The sequence below is a fragment of the Pongo pygmaeus genome, chromosome 9 (assembly GCF_028885625.2).
Source record: "Pongo pygmaeus isolate AG05252 chromosome 9, NHGRI_mPonPyg2-v2.0_pri, whole genome shotgun sequence".
Taxonomy (NCBI): domain Eukaryota; kingdom Metazoa; phylum Chordata; class Mammalia; order Primates; family Hominidae; genus Pongo; species Pongo pygmaeus.
The window spans coordinates 85,062,296-85,082,475 of NC_072382.2; the positions used below are offsets into that span (position 1 = coordinate 85,062,296).

The 20,180-nt window shown below is 36.8% G+C and overlaps 1 protein-coding gene across 15 annotated transcripts in view; it reads right to left on the bottom strand.

Annotated features, from left to right (window-relative positions):
- The window catches only part of DLG2 (discs large MAGUK scaffold protein 2), a 2,182,864-nt gene that overhangs the window by 526,042 nt on the left and 1,636,642 nt on the right, over positions 1-20,180 (bottom strand). The gene's annotated exons all lie outside the window — the stretch shown is intronic.

The window sequence follows — 20,180 nt, forward strand, 5'->3', positions numbered from 1 at the left end:
CTCGGCTCACTGCAACCTCTGCCTCCCAGCTTCAAGCAGTTCTCCTGCCTCAGCCTCCTGAGTAGCTGGGATAACAGGCACATGCCACCATGTCTGACTACTTTTTTAAATTTTTAGTAGACACTAAAAATTTTGGCCAGGCTGGTCTTGAACTCCTGACCTCAGGTGATCTACCTACCTCGGCCTCCCAAAGTGCTGGGATTATAGGCATGAGCCACCACGTCTGGCCAAAAACTTTAAAATGTATACTTAGGCTATATTATTTTATAACATGGCAGAATATCAAATCATTTTAAACATGGCGATTGTTTCTTTTAAGAGATGATTTTCACTGTACTATGGCTTATACAATTTTAACTTATATTAAACTATGAAGCAATAACAAGAATAGAGGACAGTCATGCACTGCATAACAATGTTTTGATCAGTGATAGATTACACATATGATGATGGGCCCAAAAGATTATAATGGAGCTGAGAAATGGCTATTGCCAAGTGACATCATAGTCATTGTGACATCATAGCATAATGATTACTCATGTGTTTGTGGTGATGCGGTGTAAATGAACCTACTGTACTTCTAGTCACATATATAAAAGTATAGCATATACAATTGTAAACAATAAATAATACTTGATAATGATAATAAATAACTATGTTCCTGGTTTATATATTTACTACACTATGCTTTTTATTGTTATATTTGAGTGTACCCCTCTCCTCATTAAAAAAAATGTTAATTGTAGAAAAGCCTCAAGCAGCTCTTTCAGGAGGTATCCTACAAGAAGGCATTATTATTACAGGAGATGACAGATCCATGCTGTAACATTTTACATGTTATTGCTTCTGAACATCTTCCAGTTGGACAAGATGTGAAGGTAGAAGACAATGATACTGATGATCCTGACCCTGGGTAGGCCTAGGCTAATGTGTGTGTTTGTGTCTTCATTTTTCACAAAAAGTTTAACATGTAAAAAAAAAAAAACAAAAAAAGAAAAGCTTATAGAATAAGAATAGAAAAAAGAAAATACTTTGTATAGCTGTACAATATGTTTGTTTTAAGCTAAGTGTTATTACAAAAGAGTCAAAAAGTTAAAAGTTTATAAAGTAAAAAAGTTACAGTAAGCTAAGGTTAATTATTGAAGCTTTTTAAAAATAAATTTAGTCTAGCCCAAGTGTACAGTGTTCTTCAAGTCTACAGTAGTGTACAATAATGTACTAGGATTTCACATTCACTCATTACTCATTCACTGATTTACCCAGAGCAATTTCCAGTCCTATAGGTTCCACTCATGCTACATGCCCTGTACAGATGTACCATTGTTTATCTTTTATTTTTTACTGTACTTTTTCTATGTTTAGATAGGTTAAGTTACACAAATAGTTATCCTTTTTCAATTGCCTACAGTACGCAGTATAGTAACATGGTATACAGGTTTGTATCCAAGGAACAACAGGCTATACTATATAGCCTAGGTTTGTAGTAGTCTATTCTATTTCAGTTTGTTATGTACGCTCTATTATGTTCCCATAACAATGATGACATTTTCTAATTATGTATTTCTCAGAAGGCATGCCCATTGTTAAATGACACATGAATGTATTTTAAAAAGTTATTATGAGATCATTTTAAAGGAATAATTAATAGACTCTTTAAATGTATAAGAATTTTTAAAAATCCCTTTCAGGATATGTTTGAATGCTCACTCAGTACAAAACTTGCAGCATACATTTTCACTGCATTTTACAATCATAAGATAATTAACATGCAAATTACTCAAGAAGATAGATATTGATCAAAGGCCTTTTGACTAAAGACATAATTTCTATAGCTTACTTGGCTTAAGACTTTTTTAGAAAAACCACACACCTAGTAAAATAATAAAGCTATCATTAAAATATTTGGCATTTTATACAGCAATAATAAAAAAATACTTAAAAATATTAACTCTACTTCACTATACTTTTATTGAATAAATATTGGGTAAGGTTATGCACTCTTAAGATAGCATAAATAGTTAATTGAAAAATGATGGCATAGTAAATTATAAAGCAACATCTCTGGAATTATATTTGAAATGCAGTGATCGTTAAATTAACCATAATGGTTGTTAAAAATAAATGGAAAATTGATTTAAATTGATAGGGCAATTAAAGCAAGTGTTATCTAATTTCCTTGTGATGTGAGTAATTATTTTTATTGATGCTTTGCCACCCCATGCAACCATGAATATATTTATTTGCCTCAGATTTACAATTTGTTTATTAAGCAAATGATGACCAAAGAGTAAAACACCCCAAATTGGCTTTTCCTATAAAATTTAAAATACATATCAGCTGATGTTTCCCAAAACTGTTACTTTATTACATATGAAAATAGGGAAGTTTTAAAAAATATATTTACAAAAGTTTCTTAGCCACATGCTAAGATCAATCTACCACATTTATAAAAGTACAGAGGTTATTCCAAACTCTGAGAAGAGAAGGTTAAAACAAATTCAGAGACTCCAATTTACATCCACTATGCCAGCAGTAAATACCACGGTCTTAGCTACAAGAAGAGCTGTAGAAATAAATTACCACCATAAAAACGGTTAAGTTCAACAAACACAGCAAGTATATACTTGACATTTGAAGTTGAAGACTGCACAAAGACAGTGAAATCACTATGGATACTACAGATAGACAGACAGATAGATAGATAGATAGATAGATAGATAGATAGATAGATAGATAAAAATCGAGTAACATTTTTTCTTGAGATTAGGTTTATGTACTTCTTTTTAACTAGTGACTGTTCAAGGTGAAGCAAGGTATTTTTAGTAAATGTTCCTCTCAGAGCCAGAGCATGTTTCTGATGTACACAACTAGTAATTTTTCCAATTTCCTTTCCTTTGACGTAACATGCATGCGTTTAAAAACAATTAAAATTTATTTAACACTTAACCATATTCTAAATATTCAATTCAGATGATAAATAAATCTGTAGTTTACGTCTACATTGAGAATTTATGTTTATTTACAGGTGGAAATATCTATCTGTGCTATAAGATTGCACCTATCCTCATTCATTTATTCATTCACACATCCATTCTTTCAATAAGCATCTCCTGAGTACATACTGTGCATTGTATTACCTGCTGCTATTGAGCATGGCCAAAGTAAATGTAAAGAATTTTTGTTTCCATTTTTAATTTTTAGTTGTTATGGATACATAATATATGTAAATAGGGTGCACATGATAATTTGACACAAGTATACAATGTGTAGTGATCAAATCAGGATAATTGGGATATCCATCACCTTAAATATTTATCATTTCTTAGTGTTAGGAACATTTTAATTCCACTCTTAGTTATTTTGAAATACACAATACATTATTAACTATAGCCACCCTATTGCACTACTGAATACTAGAAAGATCTATTTCTTTTATCTAACTGTATTTTTTACCCATTGACCAGAAACACTATAATAATAATGACCCATAAGTGAGTTCATATGAGTGAGTGTAGTTGAAACATGTCTGAAGCAATGTTCTAAACCCAGATAATGCAAGCAATTTTTGGATAGCTATTCTATGAAGACAAATGTGGGCTAGGATCATTGAGCAATAAGACCAAACACAAATCACCTGGGTGTTTCTTGCATAGACTCAAAGCAGGGGCAGGCTCTCTACCTTATAAGACCTAGACTGGCTAAGGCATGCCATGACTAATGCCCCTGTCCCCCATCCCTGTTATTAATCTCACATCTCTTCCCTTCATTAGCTAATTTTTCCCTCCTTCATTCCACTCAAAACACACTTGCATCCTTGATATTTCTTTTTTTCTTTTTATTTTTTTCCCTTTAACTTTTATTTTAAGTTCTGGGGTACATATGCAATATGTCCAGGTTTGTCACATTGGTAAATGTGTGCCATGGTAGCTTGCTGCAAAGATCAACCCATCAATGTGATATTAAGCCCAGCATCCATTAGCTATTCTTCCTGATGCTCTCCTTCCCTGCTTCCCTCCCCTTGACAAGCCCCAGTGTGTGTTGTTTTCCTCCATGTGTCTATGTGTTCTCATCATTCAGCTCCCACTTATAAGTAAGAACATGTGGTGTTTGGTTTTCTGTTCCTGTGTTACTTTGCTGAGAATGATGGCTTCCAGCTCCATCCATGTCCCTGTAGAGGACATGATCTCATTCCTTTTTATGGCTACATAGTATTTCATGGTGTATATGAACCACATTTTCTACATCCAGTCTATCATTGATTGGCATTTAGGTTGATTCCATGTCTTTGCTATTGGGAATAGTGTTGCAATGAAAATACATGTGTATTTATCTTTATAATAGAATGATTTATGTGCCTTTGGATATATACCCAGTGATGGGATTGTTAGGTTGAATTTTTTTCCTCTAGGTCTTTGAGGAATTGCCACACTCTCTTCCACAATGGTTGAACAAATTTATATTCCCATCAATGGTGTAAAAGCATTCCTTTTTCTCCACAACCTCACCAGTATCTGTTGTTTTTTTGACTTTTTAATAATACCCATCTCTCTGGTGTGAGGTGATATCTCATTGTGGTCTTGATTTGCATTTCTCTAATGATTAGTGATGTTGAGCTTTTTTTCATATGTTTGTTGGCAGCATGGGTGTCTTCTTTTGAGAAGTGTGTTTATGTTCTTTGTGCACTTTTTAATGGGGTTGTTTGTTTTTTTCTTGTAAATTTGTTTAAGTTCCTTGTAGACTCTGGACATCAGACCTTTGTCAGATGAATAGATTATACAATTTTTCTCCCATTCTGTAGGTTGTCTGGAACTCTGATGATAGTTTATTTTGCTGTGCAGAAGCTCTTTAGTTTAATTAAATCCCGTTTGTCAATTTTTGCTTTCGTTGCAATTACTTTTGGCATTTTTGTTATGAATTCTTGCCTGTGCCTATGTCCTGAATGGTATTTCTTAGATTTTCTTCTAGGTTTATTATAGTTTTGGCTTTTATACTTGTCTTTAATTCATCTTGAGTTAATTTTTGTATAAGGTATAAGGAAGGGATCCAGCTTCAATTTTCTGCATATGGCTAGCTATGGATGCCTTCAGCTTTGTTCTTTTTGCTTAGCAGGCTCTTTTCTGGTTCCATAAGAATTTTAAAATAGTTTCTTCTAATTTTGTGAAGAATGTCAATGGTAGTTTGATGGGAATAGCATTGAATGTATAAATTACTTTGGGCAGTATGGCCATTTTCATGATACTGATTCTTCCTATCCATGAGCATGGAATGTTTTTCCATTTGTTTGTGTCATCTCTGATTTCCTTGAGCAATGGTTTGTAGGTCTTGAAGAGGTCCCTCACTTCTCTTGTTAGCTGTATTCCTACAGCCTTGATATTTCTAGAGTACTCAGACATAGTCATAGACTGTCAATTTAGGGTCTTTGCTACAGCTGTTCTGCCACATGGAATATGCTTCTTTCAGGGCTTTATTCAAGTCTCAATTTCTGTAGGAGCTGGAACCTAAGCTCCCTATTTAATGCTGTCCCCTGACTATATACTTTTTTTCCTTATCCTGCTCTAGTTTTCATTTTCCCTTAGCACTTATTACCTTGTAATATACTATACAAGTCATCTACATATTTTGTTTATATGTTTTTTATGTTCTGTCTCCTTGGTGAAAACATAAGCTCTGTGATGACATGGTTTTTTGGTCTATTTTGTACTATGCAAGTAGAACAAAACCAGGTACATACTTGCCTCATAAATCTGTATTAAGTGAAAGAATGAATAAACAAATGAATATAAGAGGACAAGGAAAGTCCCATGTCTCTGAGAAAGTCCCCCCTTAAAGATGAAATTAGCAAGGGGCAGAAACAGTGAGCCGTGGTAGCTGCAGTCAGTAACTGTATAAGGCATCACATTGCCTCAGGCAAACTTTGATGAGCTCTCCATCCTCAACCTGTATAGGGTTTATGGTAAGCACTGAGCAGGCAATGGGACAACAGCAGAGGCAGCTTCACTTTCTCATTCTTTCGTCTTATAACTGTGCAAATTTGAGTTTCCATTTCTTTGTAATAAAGGAGTAAGTGTATCTATTATCTGGCAATAATAGATACTTGATAAAGTGCTCTCAATAAACTGTCAGGCTGTTGGGAAAACATGACACCAACACTTTGGCATAATCTAACTGGTTTGGATGAGTTCTATATTGCTACTAGCATTATGTGAGTGAAGCATGACTTAATTCTTAGAGGAGAAGGAGAATAATTAACAGAAGTTTAGCATTTGGACTGCGTCTAGATAGGTGAAGTTAGAACTGATAAAAGAAAATGCACATTTAAAACCAACATGTCTTCGGATTCCAGGCTGGATAAATGACTAAAGAGTCAACTGTCCTGACTTATGTCCCACAGGGCTAATAAAGTCCGACTTTACTGATCTGAAAATTGAAGCAAAAATGCCTGGCAATCAAACCATGTATTTATGATACAGTAAGACAGGGTAGTCCCTACTGAAATGAATACAATAGGTTCCTGACTCAAATTGGATGAAGATTTGGGTAAGGAACACTGAAAATGGCCAAAATACTGATTTCGGGGAAGCGACAGTTTTGTAACAACTAAAGAAAATTGGTTACCATTTTGAAAAGAAGTGTCCATGAAAAAGAAATAGCTCTGGACCATCACATGATGACAAACTAGTCCATTATAAAATAAAGTCAGTGAACAGAGTTGGTAGTTCTCACCCCAAAACACTGATTATAACACCATCTACTGTGGAATGTTGGGCTATTAAGAATAAGACTAAACATTACCGCATGTGGGTCACAAACAAAGCTGAAACAGAAAAATGTAAGTAATCATTTCACAAAAGGAAAATCAGTGAATATTTCAGTACTCTAGTAAGAGAAAAAGGCATGCCAAATTTAAACACCTAATTGCTCAAGTCATTAAAAATGACCTGTTTGGCAATCACTTGACGCACATACAGAATTTCAGGATTACATCAATTATACAAAGCTGGGTTCATCTTTCCAATTTTCTTGCATATCTCCAAGCAGTGATTTCTCATGTCAACATAAGAAATGCAGGCATAAGCACAGGAAAGTCTGAACCTGATTAAAGCCTTTAACTGAAAGTTTTTCCACACAAAATCTTTTTCCCATCCGGTAAAAAGAGAACACCATGAACGGATCATGGTTCACTCTTTTCCCTTGCTGCCCACCTACGCTGAGTAGGAGGTGTCAGTGAGAGGTGGGGCCTGAAGCAGAAGCTTGGCAGCAAAGATTGATACTGTGCTGAAGCTCAGAATAAACACTCAAATGCTTTGAAAAGTCATATGATTACAATGTACCCGAATATTCTTTGTGGGTGTAGAGAACTAAGCCCCACGATGTCTTATAATCATTTAATGAGTTGGTTCAACTTTATTTCATGTGACTTTCTTAGGAGAGGGCTCTGGGGCACCTCTAAACAATTCAAAATTGTTAAGCATACTGGTCCTGTCAGAGTTTATTTAGGATCTGCTAGGTAAGGCGTTTACTGCTTTACAGAAAGCACTAGTAGTTGTCTGCACATTCTGTCTACATGGTTTTATTAAAGGAAACACAGAATGTATCTTGAAACCTGCTGGCCCTGTCTGAGAAAACACCCACCCTCACAGGCAACTTAACTTATGAATGTGCATACGTTTCAGTTAAAAAACAACAAAAAAACCCTTCCCTGTAGGAACTGGTCTACACTGATAAGAGACTACTTGACATCTCTTCCTTTTTAGAAAGAAAATTTTGCTTTAACAAATACCAAAAAAAGTATCTTTTATTTTAATTTGAGAGAGTAGTTAATCACTCTGGCGACTGCCAATACGGTTAATTGAAAGCCAAAGCATTATCTTCTTACTCTTTGGATATTCTCTGGATTCTAAAGACAAAATTTGAGGTTGAAAGAAGTGATTCTGTTTAAAATTTCTAAGGCACTGACAAAGCATCTTCAATCCTGCTTGAAGAACTGCTCACAGATCACCCAATTAACTTACTATAGCCACAGCCCAAAACTTTTTCTCCTACTACATATCTTGTAATAGCCATTCATACCTTTAGCACATTGCTTTAATACCTATTTTATTCTGAAAAATTCACATTTCTATACCTATCCTTTCTGCTTTCCCTTTGTTCAAAGGAAGAAACATTATTTCTCTTTTGTAAAATGAAATCTTCCCCTCCACTTTAGGGCTTTACTTCTTTCTTTTTTTTTTTTTTTTTCTCTCTCTCTCTCTAGAGTATTCAGTTCCTTAGCCTCAGTGCTTTTCTTCTTTTATGGATTTGGCCATTCCTCTGTCCTGTCCTGAAAAGATCTCTTCAACCTGCCACAGCCTCCTTACCATAATAACTGATGTTTTTAGACACTTATCTGTAGTGCTACCTCTGTTTCTATATTACAAACCATCCTTAATCCCATCCATCTGGCCCCATACACCACAATCTACTCACATGGCGTCTGTTATAGGTTGAATTATGTCCCCCAGAAAGATGTGCTGAAGTTCTAACTCCTGGTACCTGTGAATGTAATTAACCTTATTTAGAAAGAAGTTCTTTGCAGACGTGACTTAAGAAGATGAGGTTATATTGGATCAGGGTAGGATTAGGGTCCAATGATTGGTGCCCTTATAAGAAGAGGAAATTTGGACACAGAAATAAAAAATACACAGGGAGGAATTTTTGTGGTAAGTGACACAGCGATTAGAATGATGAATCTGTAAGCCAAGGAACATCAAATATTGTAAGCAACCACTAAAAGCTAGGGAAGAAGTGTGGAAGAAACTCTTGCATTTCTAAGTTGTACTCCAGTAGAACTAACCTGTGCCAGCCTTTCTTCCTCTATTTAACTCATTAAACACTTACTGATGACTACTTATGTGTCAAGTAGCAGCCTAAATATTGTTGTTACATCAATGAATTAGAGATCTAGTGTTCTTGTCCTCATGCAGCTTATTTTCTACTACAGAATAGGACAAGTATAAAAATCATGAAAATGCCGTGTGGTAAGTGCTGCTGTGAGAGGAATAGTGGCTATGGGAGCATATAGGTGGGCGGCCTACCTTGGGCTAGAGGGGGTAGTGTCAGAGAAGAATAACTGCAGGTCATTATATGCAATCTGAGACCTGGAAGATAACAATGAACAAAGAAAATAAGGGAGTGGGGAGAGATCATCCCTGCAGAGGGAAACATATACTCAAAGACCCAGCATTGAGAGATAACATGGCTTAGTTGAGAAACTCAAAAATGTTTAGGTGAAAGTAATAAGTAGTTTTAGGCAGAGTGCAGTCTCCACGAGGAAAAGAACCATGACTGTAGAACCATTAATGTACATTCAGCCCTTGATACTTGGATATCAAGAAGTATCCAAGTATCCAATAAGTGAATAAATGAGGATAAGAGGTCACTCCCTCCACTGAATTAGAAAAGGAGGAAAGGACAGTGGAGATGAATGCTAAGATTGTAGGATAATAACAGGATGCTAAAGAAGTTCTCATCTTCCATTTACTCTGGTAACAAGAAAGCATGATCATCAACCAAGAATGAGGGAAGTAGTGAGGTCAGAGAATGAAGAAAGCGCAGATGTGTTGGAATAGCTATTAGGGAAAATGGAAGATATAATTGCTTAGAGAATTGCATAAAATGGCAAAGAGCTGTGTTGATTGTCTAGTGAGGGTTTGGAGACTGTAGATTAATCATAGCACTGTTCTAGGTTTTTTTCCTCCAGTAATTCTCAGAAGGCTAGACATAAGCATGGAAAATATAGGCAGTTAGATTGAATTGCCTTACATATTAAACTCTTATGTGCACTGATCTTTCCTTTTTAACAAAATTATATGATCCTAGAAAGTAGGGGTTGCACAAAATAGACTATGTTAGCACAGTGCTGACATATAGTAATTGTTCAATAAATATTTGCAGAAAGAAAGACAGAATTGTTCAAAGACCAAATGGTCACATCTCATAGGTATACTTTCAAATGTCAAGCATCCCACATTAAGAAAGATATGTATGCTTTAGTTGATTGCTTTAGCTCAAGGGGGAAAAAGTACATATTGAGCATTTTTAACGTGCCAACTACTATATTCACTGGTGAAGAATTAATGAAGAGTATGTCAGTCTCTTCCCTAACGGAACACTAAAAATGACCAATGACTGACACAGTAACATTTATTTACTCAAAGAACTATCATTGACCAAATTGTTTTCATCCTTAAAGATCAAATAGTCAAACCACAGGTTGACTGCTTATGGGGCTGTATGATAGAATGTGATTAGATGCTGTCCTACTTGTTTATGGACTACTTCATTATACTTGAAATGGAATATCTTCCAAGCTTCCATCATTAAAATATAACCAAATTATAGGCACAGCCTCGAGCTATCAAGCACATCTGTCTGGGCAGTTTTTCCAAGTTAATTCTTGCTGCCATGCAAACCAAGGTCATTAAACACTGACCTCTGAATACTGTCTACACTGTCTTGGAAGTATACAGATTCCAGCACACAAAGCCACGAAAGTTATGCAGATTATTTAAAAGATGTAAAAATCATCTCACATGTTGAAGTTTGATGAGGATGTCCCACTGGCAGGGTTGTTGCTGGAGAAAGCAAGTTGAAATATCTGAAGGGTAACTGGGTGGATCTTGAAAAATTTCCAATCACAAAGGCCTATATTCAGTAACATCTCCTCTGAAAAGTTCTTCCTCCTAATCAACACTCCTTTAAATTAAAAGTACTCTCTCTCTCCACTGACTACATCTAATGGTTTATCTGTCTTTATCTCATTTTTAATGATACATCATTTTCTACATAGAATTAGAATATAGTTATTTATAGGAAGGGTCGATATTTAGAACATTTAACAGCTGGTATGAAATGAACACCAACTAATCACAATAGGTAGCTGCCATAAATAACTGCTGTGATATGCACAAACATGTTGTAGGAATATCTGATTCCCCCACGTTGGATAGTTACCACTTTGAAGGTGGAGGGGAAAATAACCCTTTTATTTTGTATGCCCAGGGGTTTTATGAAAAAAGTAGATACTTGAAAACTAATTTTTTATTTTTATTTTAAAAGACAGGGGTCTATGCTATGTTGTCCAGGCTGGACTTAAACTTCTGAGGTGAAGGGATTCCCCCAACCTCAGCCTCCCAAGTAGCTGGGACTATAGGTGAGCACCACTGTACCCAGCTTCAAAGCTAGTTTTTAAAATGAATTACTGAACTAAATAAAGATCACTGGATCTTTTTTCCATAAACATACTTTAACAAACCATGCAAGAAAGGGATCGGGGTAAAATAATGTAGTGAGCTACTTCATCATTCATTAAAACAACACTCAATTCCAGGCTATCTTAGTTTCCTAGGGCTGCAATAACAAAGTACTAAAAATTAAGTGTCGTAACTAACAGAAATTTACTATCTCAAAGTTCTGCAGGCTAGAAGACCAAGATCAAGGCATTAGCAGGGTTGAGTCCTCCTGAAAGCTATAAGAGTAAATCTATTCCATGCCCCTCTTCTGGATTCTGGTGATTTGCTGGCAATATTTGGCATTCCTTATCTTGTAGATGCATCATCCCAATCTCAGTTTTCATCTTTACATGAATTCTCCCTATGTGCATGTCTGTTTCTGTGTCCATTTATTTTATTTTTGTAAAAACACTTGCCAATTGGAATAGAGGCTACCATTACAACCTCATCTTAACTTGACCATTAGCAAAGACCTTAGTTCCAAATAAGGTCATATACACAGGAACTGGGGGTTAAGACATCAACACAATTCAGGGACACAATTCAACTCATAACACTGGCACTGGGAAACAAAAATATGAACAGAACACAGTTCCTATTGTCAAGAATTTCACAGACTAATGTGGAAAGAATTATAAATAAACAGCATATGTTAGTACATTGGAAAAAATGAAGAAAGACAAGTTGTGTTATGCAAAACTTCTGAACTTCCAGGAGATAATGACAGTCAAGCGCAAGTCTACATGTAGAAATAGAGGCTCATGAGGCTCCAGAAGTGCCATGTTAAAAAGTTTAAACCTTATATGAGTGGCAATGAGGAGGGAGACTTCGAAAAATTTTAACCATGAAAATGACTTGATCAGATTTGGTCTCCCTCCATTTTCCTTGTTAATGCTTGCTGTTGTTTAAAAAATACATCAAGTTATCCTAAGAAAAAAAGAACAAAACTGGAAGAATCACATTCCCTGACTTCAAATTATGCTACAGAGCTATAGTAACCAAAACAGCATGATACTGGCATAAAAACAGACACATAGACGAAGGTAACAGAATAGAGAGCCCAGAAACAAATCTATACATCTAGAATCAACTCATTTTTGACAAAGGTACCAAAACATACACTGGTGAAAAGATTTTCTCTTCAATAAATGGTGCTGGGAAAACTGGATATCCATAGGCAGAAGAATGAAACTAGACCCCTAACTATTGCCATATACAAAAATCAAATCAAAAGGGATTAAAGACAAATCTAAGACCCGAAACCATGAAACTACTCTAAGAAAACATTGGGGAAAATTTCTATGACATTGGTTTGGGCAAAAATTTCTTGAACAATACCCCACAGGCAAATACGACCAAAGCAGTTAATGGACAAATGGGATCACATCAAGTTAAAAGGCTTCTAATAGTAAAGGAAACAATCAACAAAGTGAAGAGACAGCCCAGAGAATGGGAGAAAATGTTTGTAAACTACCCATTTGACAAGGGATTAGTAACAAGAATATGTAAGGAACTCAAACAACTCTAAGAAAAAACCCAATAATCTGATAAAAAGATGGGCAAAAGATCTGAATGGACATTTCTTAAAGGAAGACATACAGATGGCAAACAGACATATGAAAGGTGCTCAACATCATTAATCATCAGATAACTGCATATCAAAGCTACAATGAAATATCATCTCACCCCAGTTAAAATGGCCTATGTCCAAAAGAAAGGTAACGACAAATACTGGCTGGGATATGGGAAAAAGGTAACCCTTGTATACTGTTGGTGGGATGTAAATTAGTACAACAACTATGGAGAACAGTTTGGACATTCCTCAGAAAACTAAAAATTGAGCCACTATATGATTCAGCGATCCTACTTATGGCTACCAAAAGAAAGCAAATCAGTATACTGAAGCGATACCTGCACTCTCATGTTTACTGCAGCACTGTTTACAATAGCTAATATTTTGAAGCAACCTAAATGTCGATCAAAAGATGAATGGATACAGAAAATGTGGTACACATATACAATGGAGAACTATTCAGCCACAAAAAGAATGAGATCCAGCCATTTGCAACAATATGGGTGGAACTGGAGATCATTATGTTAAGTGAAATAAGCAAGACACAGAAAGACAAACATCTCATGTTCTCACTTAGTTGTAGGATCTAAAAACCAAATCAATTGAACTCATGGACATACAATAGAAAGTAAAGGATGGTTACTAGAGGCTGAGAAGGGTAGTAGGGAGCTTGGCGGGGGAAGTAGGGATGGTTAATATGTACAAATAAATAGAAAGAATGAATAAGACCTACTATTTTATAGTCCAACAAGGCGAGTAAAGTCAATAATAACTCAATATTTAAAAATAACAAAAAGAGTGTAATTGGATTGTTTTCAACTCAATGGATAAATGCTTGAGAAGATGGATACCCCACTCTCCATGATATGCTTACTTCGCATGGCATGCCTGTATCAAAATATCTCATGTACCCCATAAATATATATAACTGGTATGTACTCACAAAAATTAAAAGCAAAAAAAAATAAAAAATAAAAATACTTAAAGGGGCGAAAAACTATTATCAAACTTACTGCCTTATTTCTGACTAAATATTTAAAAGCCTTTTATGCTCAATTCAGGCATTCTATTACTACACATTTCAAGTGACCATCATGGGCACTTTTAAGCACGTAACACATTTTTCTTTCTACAAACTTCACAAAAAGACCTGTTGAGAAAATCATTCTAAATCCAACAATGCACAGCACCTCATGCCTTTTTTCTACTTCTTTCTTCATGATAGAAAATGTAGTCAGCCTTTAACTCGGCCTGATAAAAACTGTAAAGACTATTCCAAATAAGACTGGGTACAGTGGCTCACGCCTGTAATCCCAGCGTTCTGGGAGGCTGAGGTAGGCGGATCACTTGGGGTCAGGAGACCAGCCTGGCCAACATGGTGAAATCCCATCTCAAAAATACAAAAATTTAGCTGAGCATGGTGGTGCATGCCTGTAGTCCCAGCTATTCAGGAGTCTGAGGGATAAGAATTGCTTGAACCCAGGAGGTGGAGATTGCAGTGAGCCGAGATGGTGCCACTGCACTCCAGCCTGGGTGACAGAGCAAGACTCCATCTCAAAAAAAAAAAAAAAAAAAAAAAAGGGTGTGCCAAATCGTCCCTCATACAAACAGGAAGCCCAAATTGTTTATCAGGAAAGAAGAGGTGACAATTTTAGATACTGAGAATATTGAAGTAATTGCCAGAAGTCAGATTTCAGGCTTCGGGAGGCCATGGCGGGTGGATCACTTGAGGTCAGGAGTTCGATACCAACCTGGCCAAAATGGTGAAACCCCATCTCTACTAAAAATACAAAAAAAATTAGCCGGGTGTGGTGGTGTGCACCTCTAATCCCAGCTACTTGGGAGGCTGAGGCATGAAGGATCACTTGAACCCGGGAGGTGGAGGCTGCAGTGAGCTGAGATCCCACCACTGCACTCCAGCCTGGGCGATAGAGTGAGACCCCATCTCAAAAAAAAAAAGGAAAAGAAAGAAAGGAATACAATTAAAGTGGAGGAGGAGCACACTCTGGTCTTGGAATTCCATTTGGGAATTTAGAAGTGTCATGTTTATAATTTTTCAATTTTGTTTGTTGTTGGCTTGTTGTAAAGCAATATAAAATATTTTTGTTATAAAATAAAATAAATAAAAAGTACATCAACTTAGGAGCAGCCTAATGATGGCTGACTAGAGGAATTTTGTACTTGTCTCCTCCACTCCAAAGAACCAAAGTAGTGAGTAGATAATCACACTTCGTATAGTTCCCTCAAGAGAAAATACTGGAATGTAATAAATTCAACAGAAAAGTGACATAAAATACCTAAAGCAAGGAAGAAAAAGGAAGCAAGGCATCCTGCTTGACCAGGATCAGCTGGGAGATGAGAGAGACTCCTCAGTATGAGAGAAGTATAAATGAGACATCTTTAGTGGTCCGCATTCCCACTGTGGACTCCTGCAATCCTAGACACGGGAGAATCCCTCAACTCTTGTGGGTCCTGAAACTAACATAAGGATCAATGGAGAAATTCTGTGATGGCACTGCTCCAAGAAGCGAGGTTGCACTGGGTCTTACACACTCTGTGACACCTAAGCAGCTACAGCAAGCCATCGTTTTAGAGTCCTGCCCCCAACAGTCTGTGTACTGCCCTGGAACCCAGCAGAGACAGGGCTAAGGTGCGAGAGAATTGTGGACTGTAATCCCTGGGTCTGAGCCATAAGGAAGGTATGGGCTACTTCAGCCAGGGCTCAGGCATGTAGTTCCTGAACAAGGCATGAACTACAGCTACTGGGGACAGAAGCATAAGTAAGGTAGTGGCTATCACAACAAGAATTGAGGCATGAGTGCTGCCGGGGATGAGGCATAAGTGATGTAAACATTCCCGCCTTGCCAGCAGTCCAACCTTCCACAGTGGCAGGACAGCAGTGTGGCTACTACCAGTCACACCTGAGCATTCTGCTGGTGGCCTGGGAATCACGACACCTCTGCCTACCATAGCTGGTGCTGGCATCCAACATTAGGAGGCCTGAGGACAAGCCTGCCTGGCCTAGCTTTGTCCCTTCTTCCACCTTCTGGGCCAGGGCCCAGCCCAGTCTATCACCATTGGTACCTGAAAAAATCCTCCCATGTGCTTGAGATTGGGTCTACCCAGCCTGCCACTTACTCCTCAGCTGGCACCTACCTGCATGTACCACCTGTGGGCCTGGAGACTGACTAGCCCAGCCCATCACAGCCACTGCCAATGCCAGTGTACACCACTCAGGACCTAGAGGGTTGTCCTACCACTATCACTGCCATTGTCCATGCCATGCCAAGTTCCCAGGGGTCTAATAACCTGCCCACCTGCCTGGCTCACTGCTGCCACTACTGACACTGAATAAGTCAACTAGAGGCCCAAGAATTGGCCCACCTAGACCCCCTAACATTAGTGTGACCATACAGTATACTGGGGCTCAAGAACAGAAATGCTCAGCTCACTACTGCCACCACTGGGGCCCAAAGATTGGACTGCTTGGCATCCCAGTCCCCAGTAGAACTTCATCATATCCTCCGCTTATAACTGTACTGTACACCACCAAGGAAATCACAGATGCAAATAATGCTGTTTATAGCCAAAAGAAAAATCATACAAAGACTACACTATTGCACACACCAAGAATCAAAGCCAAAGTGCCCTATACAACCAACACCATAGCTATATCTTCAGGAAAAAAGTAATCCCCTACAAAAGCAAATTAAAAAAATGAGAAGAAGTGACTTATACCAGATCACACAGATATCAATGTAGTGATACTGGAAACATTTTAAAAAAACTCAGTATGATAATGTCAAAGAAACACAATAATTCTCTAGTAACAGATCCCAAGCAAAAAGAAACATGAGTAAATCAATAAAAGAATTCATACTATTAATTCTAAAGAATCTCAGTGATATAGAAGAGAATTATGAAAACCAATATAAATAAATCAGAAAAACAATTTAGGATATGAATGACAAATTTATCAAAGAGATAGATATCATAAAAAAAGAACCAAACAGAAATTCTGAAACTGACAAATTCATTGAATATAATAGAAAATACATTTGAAAGCTTCAACACTAGATTAGATGAAGAAGAATCTCAGAACTTTAAGAAAGATCTTTTGAAATAAACCAGTCAGACAAATAAAGAAAAAAGAACAACAGAGAACGAGAAAAGCCTTCATGACACATGGGACACCATAAAGGGACCAAATATTCAAATAATCAGGGTCTCAGAAGATGAAGAAAGGATGAAAGGGTTAGAAAAACTATTTAACATAATATTGCATGAAAACTTCCCAAGTCTAGCAAGAGAATTAGACATTCAGATACAGGAGGCTGTGAGATATCCTTACAGATACAATCCACAAAATATCTTCTCCATGGCACATTACAGTCAAACTATCTAAAGTCAAAGACAAAGAATCCTAAAAGCATCAAAAGTGTCTAGTCACCTATAAGGGAATCTCCACTAGACTAAAATTGGTTTCTCAGTAGAAACCATATCGGGCAGGAGGAAATGAAATGATATATTAAAAGTTTCAAAAGAAAAACTGCCAGCCAATGATACTATGTACAGAAAAATTATCCTTAATAAATTAAGAAAAAATAAAGTCTTTTACAAAGAAGCAAAAACAGGAAATTCAACACCACTAGACCAGCTCTATAAGAAATGCTCAAGGGAGTCCTAAACCTGGAAGGAAAAGGATACATCTGCCATTATGAAAACACACAAATGTATAAAACTCACTGGCAAAGCACATATACAAAGGAAAAAGAGAAAGAACTCAAATAGTATCATGACAGAAAGCTACCAAACCAAAATGGAAAACAATAAAAGAAAAATAAAGGAACAAAGAACATACAGAACAACCAAAAAACAATTAACAATATGACAGGAACAAAACCTCACATATTAATATTAACATTGAATGTAAACAGATTAAATTCTTTACTTAAAAGATATAGACTGGCTGAAAGTTTACAAAAACATGATCCAACTATATGCTGCCTATAAGAAACTTACTTTACCTATAAAACACATGAAGACACAAAATAAAGGGATGAAAAAAGATACTCCATAATAACAGAAACCAAAAGTGAGTAAGAGTAGCTATCCTTATATTGGATAAAACAGACTTCAAGTAAAAAAAAAAAAAAAAAAAAAACAGTAAAAAAGAGAAATAAGAAAATTATATAATGATAATAGGGAATCATTGCAGCAAGAGAATGTAACAATTCTAAATATACATGCACCCAGCACTGGATCACCCAGATTCATAATACAAATATTACTATCTCTGAAGAGAAAGATAGATTCTAATACAATAATAGTGGGGTACTTCAATATCCCACTCGGCATTAGACAGATCATTTACACAGAAAATTAACAAAGAAACATTAAAGTAGACTTTAGCTAAAATGGACCTAACATACATTTGCAGAATATTTTATCACATGACTGCAGAATACATTGTTCTTATCAGCACACAAAACATTATCCAGGATAGTAGATATGTTAGGTCACAAAACAAGTCTCAACAACTTAAAAAATCAAAATCTTATCGAGTATATTCTCAGACTACATGGAATAAAACTATAAATCGATAACAAGAGCAACTTTGGAAACTATACAAGTACATGGAAATTAAACATGTTCATGTTCTTAAATAATCATTGGGTCGACATAGAAATTAAGATGAAAATCAAAAAAGTTCTTAAAACAATTGAAAATGAAAATACAACATACCAAAATCTGTAAGATACAGCACAAGCAGTACTAAGAGGGAATTTTATAGCAATAAACATCATAAACAATCTAAAAATGCAACTCAAGCAATTAGAAAAGCAAGAACAAACCCATCCCCAAATTAACAGAAAGAGAGAAATAATAAAGATAAGAGTAGAACTAAACAAATAGGCTTAAAGAACAATATAAGGATCAATAAAATGACATATTGGTTCTTCAAAAAGAGAAACTTGATAAACTACTACCTAAAATAACAAAGAAGACAGAACACCTAAATAAACAAAATCAGAAAAGAAAGAGGAGACATGACAATTGATACATGCATTAGTCTGTTTTCATACTGCTATAAAAAACTGCCCGAGACTGGGTAATTTATAAAGGAAAGAGGTTTAATTGACTAACAGTTCGACCTGGCTGGAGAGGCCTCAGGAAACTTACAATCATGGCAGAAAGTGAAGGGAAAGCAACACAAGGCAGCAGGAAGGAGAAGTGCCAAGCAAAGGGGGAAGAGCCCCTTTTAAAACTGTCAGATCTCGTGAGAACTCACTCATTATCACGAGAACAGCATGCGGGAAACCATGCCCATGATTCAACTATCTCTACCTGGTTTCTCCCTTGACACGTGGGAATTATGGGATTACAATTCAAAATGAGATTATGTGGATTTTATTTGGAAATTATGTGGGTATTATGTGGATTACAATTCAAAATGAGATTTGGGTGAGGACACAAAGCCTAACCATATAATTCTGCCCCCGGACCCTCCCAAATCTCATGTCCCTTTCATATTTCAATACTAGTCTTGCCTTCCCAACAGTCCCCCAAAGTCTTAATTCATTCCAGCATTAACCTAAAAGTCCAAGTCCAAAGTTTTATGTGAGACAAGCCAAGTTCTTTCCACCTATGAGCCTGTAAAATCAAAATCAAGTTAGTTACTTCCTTGATACAATGGGGGTACATGCATTGGGTAAATGCTCCCATTCCAATTGGGAGAAATTGGCTAAATCAAAGGGGCTACAGGCCCCATGCAAGTCCAAAATCCACCAGGGAAGTCAAATCTTAAAGCTCCAAAATATCTCCTTTGACTCCATGTCTTATACCTAGATCATTCTGATGCAAGAGGTGCATTCCCATGGTCTTTGGCAGCTCTGCCCCTGTGGCTTTGCCAAGTATAGCACCCACTCCTGGCTGCTTTCACAGGCTGGTGTTGAGTATCCGCAGCTTTTCCAGGTGCATGGTGCAAGCTGTTAGTGGATCTACCATTCTAGGATCTGGAGGATGGGGGCCCTCTTCTTACAACTCAACTAGGTAGTGCCCCAGTGGGGACTCTGTGTGGGTGTGCCCGACCGACATTTCCCTTCCCTATTGCCCTAGCAGAGGTTCTCCATGACGGCTCCTCCCCCACAGCAAACTTCTGCCTGGACATCCAGGCATTTTCATACATCCTCTGAAATTGAGGCGGAGGTTCCCAAACCTCAATTCTTGACATCTGTGTACCCACAGGCTCAACACCACATGTAAGCTGCCATGGCTTGGGGCTTGCATACTATGAAACAATGGTCTGAGCTCTACGTTGGCCCCTTTTACTCATG